This window comes from Rhinopithecus bieti, unplaced genomic scaffold (assembly GCF_001698545.2).
Source record: "Rhinopithecus bieti isolate Rb0 unplaced genomic scaffold, ASM169854v2 scaffold_648, whole genome shotgun sequence".
Taxonomy (NCBI): domain Eukaryota; kingdom Metazoa; phylum Chordata; class Mammalia; order Primates; family Cercopithecidae; genus Rhinopithecus; species Rhinopithecus bieti.
This window is the reverse complement of record NW_016803107.1, coordinates 257,129-267,157: the sequence shown is the minus strand read 5'-3', so window position 1 is coordinate 267,157 and position 10,029 is coordinate 257,129. Positions and strand designations below refer to the sequence as shown.

General features: G+C 38.2%; 1 pseudogene; it reads right to left on the bottom strand.

The window, feature by feature from the left end:
• Positions 1 to 8,862: 8,862 nt before the first annotated feature.
• Positions 8,863 to 9,753, bottom strand: LOC108544051 (olfactory receptor 51F1-like; annotated as a pseudogene).
• Between the last annotated feature and the right edge of the window lie 276 nt (positions 9,754 to 10,029).

Below are 10,029 nucleotides of genomic sequence, written 5' to 3'. Positions count from 1 at the left end.
GGGAGTTATACATGATATAAATGATGAATTGATGGGTGCTGACGAGTTGATGGGTGCAGCACACCAACATGGCACAAGTATACATATGTAACAAACCTGCACGTTATGCACATGTACCCTAGAACTTAAAGTATAATAAAAACTAAATAAATAAATAAATAAAAAAGAAAATACCTAAAGCCCCAACACAACGACCAATAAAGACCAAGAAAAGAAATTTATGCAACATCTGGGAAGACTGTAACCTCATAGTACTCAACCTATGAGGAACTAGGGGAGGGACTTGCATACTAGGGGATAAATTGCTTGTTGTGACTCTACCAGGTGTGCCTGCCCACCAGAGACCTGATCTTGCAAGACCGCCATTAAAAGTCTCGCATCTACTGTTCTCCATGTCTCTGAGTCTGTTCTTTGGGTTTGGACAGGTGAGTGTGTTTCTCAAAATGACACAGAGTACACTGTGAATGAGCCCTTTTGCTTCATGTTCTCCTAGATGCCCTTCTGCCTCAACTAGATCTTCCCCTAGAGCTACTATGAGCAAGTGATCATGCTGAACCTGGTATGTGCAGACATCACATCTATAGTCCGTACCTGTGGTCTCTTAGGGCCTTTTCTGTGGTTGGATTTGATATATTTGTCATTAGAACCACAGACATCATACATTGCAGGCTGTGCTATAGCTACCTGCAGAGAATCTCTGCCCAAGGTATTTAGAATATATGCCTTTCACATTTGTGTCACCCTGTTCCTGCACATCCCAGTTCTTCTTTTTCTCTTATTGCTTCTACTACCATACCCTCACAGTGACTCCCATCTCCTTGAGCATTCTCTACTCATTAGTGCCTTCCATGTTCAATACCTGTGGAGTAAAGACTAAGCATATCCAAGAAAACACAGTACAGAGTTTTGTGGGAAAATTTCCTGCCGTAGAATCACCAACTTGATTTTCTTTATTCCTGTTAGTCAAGGACCAAAGACGTACAAATAACCAAATTCATCCCAACCTGTTATTAAATTTTATTTAAGGAAAATTTCATGAAATAATCTATGTGAGTAATTATCAGGATGTAAACCCTTGAAGAGCAAGGATCCAGGAAACTATGGCATGAAAAATGTAATGCTTCCCTATTCAGGTACTGTTTTTAAAATGTTGTCTAAGTTATCTTGATTCAACACAGACATAGAATGTCTTAGGAAAGTGGATGGAATAATCCTACATTCTGGATTTTCCTAAGACTGCCTTGATTCTTCATTTATGTTAATTAAAGCAAGCAAAATTAATTGAATCATTCATTTATTTATGTCTCTCATTTTTTATCAATTTGTAAAAGCCATAAGTTTTAGCTGATATGAAAACAATTAGAAATACCAAACAGTTTGGTTGCTTCTATGTTCCTCAAGGAGATTTGAACCAGAGACTCTGAGTTATCACAGTAAAGAACTAGAGGTAATAGCCAATGAAATTACAGGGGAAACGTGACCTCAATTTATTTATAATATCTGGAATTATTCGTGCCCATAGTTACATCAAAGGGTGATTATAAAATTAAATGAGATGATTTATGTAAAAGTAGGAATAGAATAGAATACTATTTGTATTGTAGATACTGCTTCTAAACACACCAGCCCATTCAAATGGGTTATTGGAAGCACATGGGTTTAATTAACAGTAAGCTAGGTCACTTAAATCTGTTATTTAAGTCTTATTAGTTGTTTCACTTGAGATAATCACTCTAATTTTAGTCGCTTGTTTTTACTGATACAAAGGTAAGAGAATATGTTCATTTTATAGAGCAATAATAAAACATATAAAAGAGCTATCAATTGGCTGGCCATAGCAAGTATCCAGTAAGTTCTGATACAATGAAAAAACAACAACATATATAATCCCTGCTCCTTCTTCTTTTCTCTGTGTGTCCATCTAAAGACCTGTGACCAACCTCAGGCAGCTAAAGGATCACTGTTTTCCCAACTGTAAGCCATGTATGTGATAACAGAAGTTCATGTTTTACCAAGACACTAGGATTGCTTTTCAGGTTTTGATTTTTAACTCTCTATCTGGTTTTCACGTTTTCTAATGACCCAAGTACTACTGATAAGTAGTGCCTTCCACTGAGGAGTGAGTGTTCTCTTATTTTGACCTAAGACAGTGAAAATGGATATTGCTTCTCTCGTTCTTTCCTCAGGACAACAGAGAAAATCTGCATACCCCACAAACCAGGCCCTTTACCCTCAAAGTCACTTAAAATTATCAAACCAGATATTATAGTGACCTGGTTGTTCTTGTCTTAGAAAAATTACTGTTTGTCAAAAATATCTCTCCCTAAATATGTTGCTAAGGGTTTGTTAGGGACCGGAGGTAGGGCAGTAGGGTGTTTTGTACTTCGGCCCATTAAAAACTCTTCCTTTTTAAGAAATAAGTTGCCTCCAAAGGAAATAATTCCATAATTATCATTATTTGCTATTTGTGTGTTATTTCAGGTTGTGTCTGTCTTTGTAAATTGAAGTGTGAGTTTGTGTTAGTGTGAGCACATACTTTTAAAGTATAGCCATGTGAGTGCATGTGTGTTCATACTTCTATTCTCAAATGATTCTTCTATTTTATTCTGCTTATTTAATCAAAAGCACTAAACCAGACATGCACAAGTGGGCAAGGGGTGGAAAATACTTGTCAATTATAACCACCCAAAGAACACTCTAACAACCTCATAATTAATAACCAAAATGAATGTGCCAGAAAGTCAACATGTTTAGTAGAATATCTAAATATTATCTCTGTTTAATGACTTTTAACTCTACTTTCCAAGTAGAAGCCATGCTTTGGGAAGTCCAATTTTTACCATTCTCTTTCCTAATTTTCAATGTCTTCTGCTATGTAATGCCCAGCTTCTATACTCTCAGGAAGAATAAACTACAAAGTTTTAATAGTCTAGCTCAAATAAGACCCAAGACAATTTAATAATGATGCAATGCAATAAAATTTAAGTAGGAGAGAGAAAGCTGACTTACGGGACTGCTATGTAGAATAAAGCGAATTATTGCGCAGGATCCATTTGTCAATCCCTCCCCACAATTTTGGCCAAGAATTATCTAGATGTACAAAATATCTGACTATAAATCCCAAGCATAACAGCGGTCATTTCCATAAACAAATATGCTAGATTGGGCCAATTTTCCCTGGATATTGTGCAGAGAAACAAAAAATTAGAAATATATCTTTTTATAAGTAAAGATTCAATTAAAATTAAAATAATAGTTTTATTACAGACCTACTTTGTGCCAGCTGGGCACCAGGGATACAATGAAAATTAGACTCTTCCCTTGAGAAGTATGTAGTCTTGCAAACAAGTCAATGGACAAAGTCCTAATTACAATATGCTCTGGTATATGTAGTAACAGAGTTAACAATAATAGTCAAACACTTGTACTTTTTAAGTATAGACTCTGTTATTATTGTTATCAGTATACTAACTTATTAAACCCTCTTGTCACTTCTATAAGGTATTACTGCTATTATCTCCATTGTACAGATAAGATGAGGAATATGAAGCATATGTTAATTAACTTGAACATGGTTACATAGCTAGTAGGTGAAATCCAGGATTTGAACTCAGGCTATAAAATCTCAGAATCCACTACATTATGCTTTTCTAAAGACCCAAAGAAAACCTAAGCAATTCGATAGGATGATTGCTAGAAAAACAAGCAGATAGCAGAGGGAAAAGTTAAGCTGGGAAGGACTCTGGGAGTGAGGTGTTTCCTACTGGGCAGCAGGAATCTGAGAAAAAAAAAAAAATCTGGAACCCAACACTGGAGGACTCAAGACACAAGCATAGGGGACCTAGTCCTAGAGCCCAAACTTTTTGAAATACTCAATTCATTATAAATTATTTTGCATCTTGCACTTTTCTAAGAATTTCAGCCATAAAGAAATGGAAAACTCCACTTTTAAGAAACTCACAAGAGAAACAAGGCAAAATAAATTCCAACAATGAGAGCAAAAGCTGGTAACAAGGCAGGAACAATTTGTTATGAGAGTACTAAAAATATAATGAACCAAGAGAGTGATCTAAAATACAGAGAAATAAGGCAGCTGCTTTGCACTAGACCTAGGGTACACAGTGGGCACTTGATCAGGAGAGATGAGGGCAAGACCTCAATACTCCAACAGAGATCAAGATTCAGGCACAACTAAGTAAAACTCTCTTCAATTATGGGTTATGGAGTCCTCTACCAGAAAAAAAAAAAAAAAAAAAAAAAAAAAAAACTTGGTCTCAGACTTGGATAAGGTGTCAATCAACAGTCTTATTGGAATCTAAAGGATTAATTCGAAAATGAGCCCAGCTGCCTAGGTTGGAATATTATGTCCCACTTCTGTTCATAGCCACAACTATTAACACCTGTACTTGACTGCATTGCAGGCGTTTGAATCTATTTTGCCTACTATGGTAGATTCTAAGATTCTAGAAGCACAAATTGTAACTCTTTATGCATCCTTCAGATTTATCAGGGCTTGGCACACAGTAGGTGCTCAAGAAATGATTATTGATTGATGAAACGATTGAGAATAACTGTCATAACAAGCAGGATATTGGAATATTAGGTGTTTTAAATATAAGGTTTATTCAGGCAGCATAATGTACTTTGAAGGTAGCAGTTAAGATAAAATTAAAAATATCAGAGATATTTATATACAAAGTTCTGAATGTATATCAGTTATGAGATGCATTATTTGAAGACCTTAGCACCTTTATTTTTAAATGTCAGGAACTATTAAGCTATGAACATACTAATAAGCATGATGTGCATGAAGAAATATTGAATTGGCATGGATAACCTAGAAAAGTGAATCACTACTCACGGAGTGCCGTTAAGAGCCTATGGCAGGAGGCAACATGTGTATTGATCATTTGTGGAAGTGAAGAGGGTGTGTAGAAGACGAGACCATCAGATTGACTTACCACGTTCTTACCAGGGCCCTTTCCTACTCATCTTTGCTCATATACCACCCTCATTCTGGAGAAGAGAACTATGGCCTGATTTGATCTCATACAATTACCAATACTTATGTCTTCCTCCAAATAGCAATTACATCCCTTCTTCCGGAACAAAGAGAGACTGAGAGGCCCATTTCTAAGCGTGACCTACTGTCAAAACATTGAATCCCAGAGTGAAATGGGAGAAACTCCAGGAACATCCTAAATATGCTGAGTTTTTCCTCAAAATCTGAAATGAAACTATTTAACAATTAATTGTTTCTCTTTTATTATTATTATATTTTTGAGACGGCATCTTGTGCTGTTGCCCAGGCTGGAGGGCAATGGCGCAATCTCAGCTCAGTGCAGCCTCTGCAACCTCTACCTCCTGGGTTCAAGAGATTCTCCTGCCTTAGCCTCCCAAGTAGCTGGGATTACAGGCACATGCCACCACGCCAGGCTAATTTTTTGTATTTTTAGTAGAGACAGGATTTCACTGTGTTAGCCAGGATGGTCTCAATCTCCTGACCTTGTGATCTGCCCACCTTGGCCTCCCAAAGTGCTGGGATTACAGGTGTAAGCCACCTTACCTGGCCTAATTGTTTCTTAAATATAATTGTGTACTGTAATTTTCAATATGTACATATCCATCTATTTAAATATCAAATGTTATATATTTAACAGGTCTCTTGTTATATATGCAATCTTCTTATCTATATTGTCATTTTAATTCTTCACCTGCTACATAATATGTATTCCATAAATATTTTATTGAACCAAGTAAGCATATTCTGTGTGAATTCCTCCTCTTTAAAAGGGATATCCTTCATGCCTGTAATTCCAGCACTTTGGGAGGCTGAGGCGGGCAGATCACAAGGTCAGGAGATTGACACCATCCTGGCTAACACGATGAAACCCCATCTCTACTAAAAATACAAAAAATTAGCTGGGTGTGGTGGTGGGCGCCTGTAGTCCCAGCCCCAGCCACTTGCGAGGCTGAGGCAGGAGAATCGCTTGAATCTTGGAGGCAGAGGTTGAAGTGAGCAGAGATCACGCTACTGCACTCCAGCCTGGTGACAGAGTGAGACTGCATCTCAAAAAAATAAATAAATAAAAATAAAAATAGAAAAATAGAAAAAAATCTTTGCCTTCAGGAAATCAACTTGTATACTGCTATAATACATGATAATCTAGCATGTGTAGCTCTATTCCTTTCGAAGAATAGGAATATAGTCAGGAACCTGCTACCTGCATCTTCTGGAGATTTCTATTTAAAGAATATAGGGCTGGGTGCGGTGGCTCACTCCTGTAATCCCAGCACTTTGGGAGGATGAGGCGGGTGGATCCCAAGGTCAGGAGATCGAGACCATCCTGGCTAACATAGTGAAACCCCGTCTCTACTAAAACAACAAAAAATTAGCCGGGTGTTGTGGCGGGCGCCTGTAGTCCCAGTTACTTGGGAGGCTGAGGCAGGAGAATGGCGGGAACCCGAGAGGCAGGGCTTGCAGTGAGCCGAGATGGCGCCACTTCACTCCCCCCTGGGTTACAGAGCATGACTCCACCTCAAAAGAAAGAAAGAAGAAAGAAAGAAAGAAAGAAAGAAAGAAAGAAAGAAAGAAAGAAAGAAAGAAAGAAAGAAAGAAAGAAAGAAAAAAAAAAGAAAGAAAGAAAGAAAGAAAAGAAAGAAAGAAAGAAAGAAAGAAAGAAAGAAAGAAAGAAAGAAAGAAAGAAAGAAAGAAAGAAAGAAGAAAGAAGAAAGAGAGAAAGAGAGAAAGAGAGAAAGAGAGAAGAGAGAAAGAGAGAAAGAGAGAAAGAGAGAGAGAGAAAGAGAGAGAGAAAGAAAGNCAAAAGAAAGAAAGAAGAAAGAAAGAAAGAAAGAAAGAAAGAAAGAAAGAAAGAAAGAAAGAAAGAAAGAAAGAAAGAAAGAAAGAGAAAAGAAAGAAAGAAAGAAAGAAAGAAAGAAAGAAAAGAAAGAAAGAAAGAAAGAAAGAAAGAAAGAAAGAAAGAAAGAAAGAAAGAAAGAAAGAAGAAAGAAGAAAGAGAGAAAGAGAGAAAGAGAGAAAGAGAGAAGAGAGAAAGAGAGAAAGAGAGAAAGAGAGAGAGAGAAAGAGAGAGAGAAAGAAAGCAGAGATCCCAAAAGCACTTTATTTTCCAGATGGAAATAATTAGAGAATGAGCCATTTTGCAATTTAATTATAATAAAATGTAAGAGAAGAGGCTTTAGAAACATAAATCAACCAATCAATCTGAAATTCATCTTGATTTAAAATTTTGCGAAACAAAACTGCCACATGGAAACACAACAATCTCTAACCTCAGTTACATATATTCAACATCCCCACGTCACTCATTCAAATTAGACACGATTATTTTTCGACAAGGCTTCTTAGCCAAATGTCTGATATGAGTAGCTGTTTTAGAGAAATCCAAACCAACCCTTTACTTTCACTTACCCGTGAATAGACAAGTGGAGGAAAATCACAAAGAGAGAATCAGGCCCTTATTCTCTACCATGCAGGCTTGCTGGGAATTCATGCATTAGGTAACACCAGGGCAAAAACTGAAACATGGTCAAAAGTTACATAATCATAGCTGTGGTCCCCTTCTACATCCTTCCATCCATCCGTCCATTCAACACATACTGACAACATTGAATATGTTGTCTACTTGAGGTGAGAAAGGGTCAACAAAACACTGTTCATTCATTTCATTGAATGAAATCACACTGAGAATACTGAGAAAACACCTTGTTTTGGAGCCCAACTCTCATCTTCCTACACTTCAAAATACTTAAACCCAAACTGGCACCTCTAAAGATCAAGATGAATTTATTCTTTTCTTTTGACAATGATGAATTAAGGTTTTTCTTTTGACAATGCCAACTGTGTTGTAATTGCTGTTTCTGTAGTTGACTGTACCAAATGTTTAAAAAAGTAATAAGGGAAGTAAAAGGGTATAATGCTTTTTCGGATACGTATACAGATATTATTTTTTTCTGCACAGTTATCTACCAGGTCACAAACGGAAAATTAGGCATATTTGAGAAGCAATGCCATTACTGGTAAAATGCTTCTGTGACTGAGCTTCTGCCTCTTAGAAGCCATTTTCCTTATTTAAGAGTGAATTGTGCATATGGTAGCATCTCACTACTCCAGCAACTAGAACCCTAGATTCCCTCAAATCTAGGGTTCTTGTGTCACAGGCCATGAGCTCCCTCTGTGGAGGAATCTCAGTGAGATTCACAGAGGGAGCTCATGGCCTGTGACATGTCTCCTAAGAGTCTATTATACTCAGAAATAAAATCTCTGTTAGCACAGCTGTTCTGAGAAAGCAGAAAGAATATAGAAGATTGAAGAAGGATAGGGTCATAATGTCCTTTCTTCAGGAATTTTCCAAAGTGCCGTGTGCCTATTAAGTATTCTGGGAGAGAGCAGAACTGAATATCCATGTATCCTCAAACAATGGCATTAACTGAATCTTCTATACTTAGAGCCAGCATGATATCCAGGAAGAGCATGGGATTTTGAGATAATAGCTGTGGACATAAATTCCAGATTTTAATCTTAAACTAGTCATTCAATATTCCAGTCCCTGCATTTATTAATTCATAAATTTAAATTATGGTTATCCATTTCAAAGAACTGTTGTTTAAGCTAAGTAAAAGAAAGCATGTACTTAAAGGAGACAAATGCAGAACTTGAAGACAGTGGGTGCTCAGTAAACATTACTGTTCTTCTTTTGTTACTAGAGAAGAAATATGGGTTGGCATGGAGGAGAAATGCAACAGAGTATAATTGGATCAGGTAGACCCCAGCAGGAAGAACAGTCCCCACCACATTTCTTTTATTTTGTTTGAAAGAGCTTGAGGATAGCCCTGCAGCTTTGTTTAGTCTTCACACGATATATGATGGGGTTCAGCACAGGGGTCCAAGGAAATGGATGTTGGACAATAGTGGGTGGACATGTGGTAAAGCTTATGGAAAATCTGTGGACCACTGAAAAGGACAATCCAGGGAATGTAGAAGACTGCAACTGTCCCAATGTGAGATCCACAAGTGTTGAAGGCCTTCCTCCATCCCTCTGAAGAGGTGATGTTTAGTGCAGAGTGGATTATCAGGATGTAGGAAAACACAACACATGGTGTATCAACCCTGGTGACCAGAATGAGAACAACTAAGCCTCCATAGCTGTTCATTCTTGAATCAGAACATGCAACCTTAAGTACATCAGGGTGGAAGCAGTAAGAATGGGAAAGGACATTGACTTTGCAAAATGACAGTCTCTTAATGAGAAAGAGGGATGAACAGAGGCTGATCAACATTCTTAGAACTATTGCTACACCAATCTTTAGAATTCTGGAGTCTGTCAGGATGGTAGCATATCTGAGGGGTCTGCAAATGGCAACAAAGCGGTCAAAAGCCATGACCATCAGTACTGAGGATTCCATAAAGCCAGAGCTGTGAAGGAAAAGAGCTGGATGATACATGCATTGAGGGTGATTTCACGTGCATTGAACCAGAGGACACTGAGTGTCATGGGCATTGTGGAGAGGGTCAGTCCCAGGTCAGTGATAGATAGCATGAAGAGAAAATAGTGCATGGGTTCATGGGGTTTGGCTCCAGATAACAACCAATAGGATCATGCTGTTCCCTAAGAGAACAACTGCGCTCAGAAGGAAGAAGAGAATTGAGATCCAGATGTGGAAGGCCTCCAGCCCGGGGAAGCCTGTTAGGAGGAAGATTGGGAACTCAGATGTGGTGTTGCTGAGACGTGGCATGGTGAGCTGGTCAGTTAGCACCCTGTTAGGAGCAAACCCCCCAAAATCTGGCCATAAACTGGCCCCAAAACTAGCCATTAACAAAATCTCTGCAGCACTGTAACATGTTCATAATGGCCCTAATGCCTAAGCTGGAAGGTTGTGGGTTTATGGGAATAAGGGCAAGGAACACCTGCCCCTCTGCCCCCCGCCTCGAAGGCGGAAAACCACTTAAAGGCATTCTTAAGCCACAAACAATAGCATGAGTGATCTGTGCCTTAAGGACATGCTCCTGCT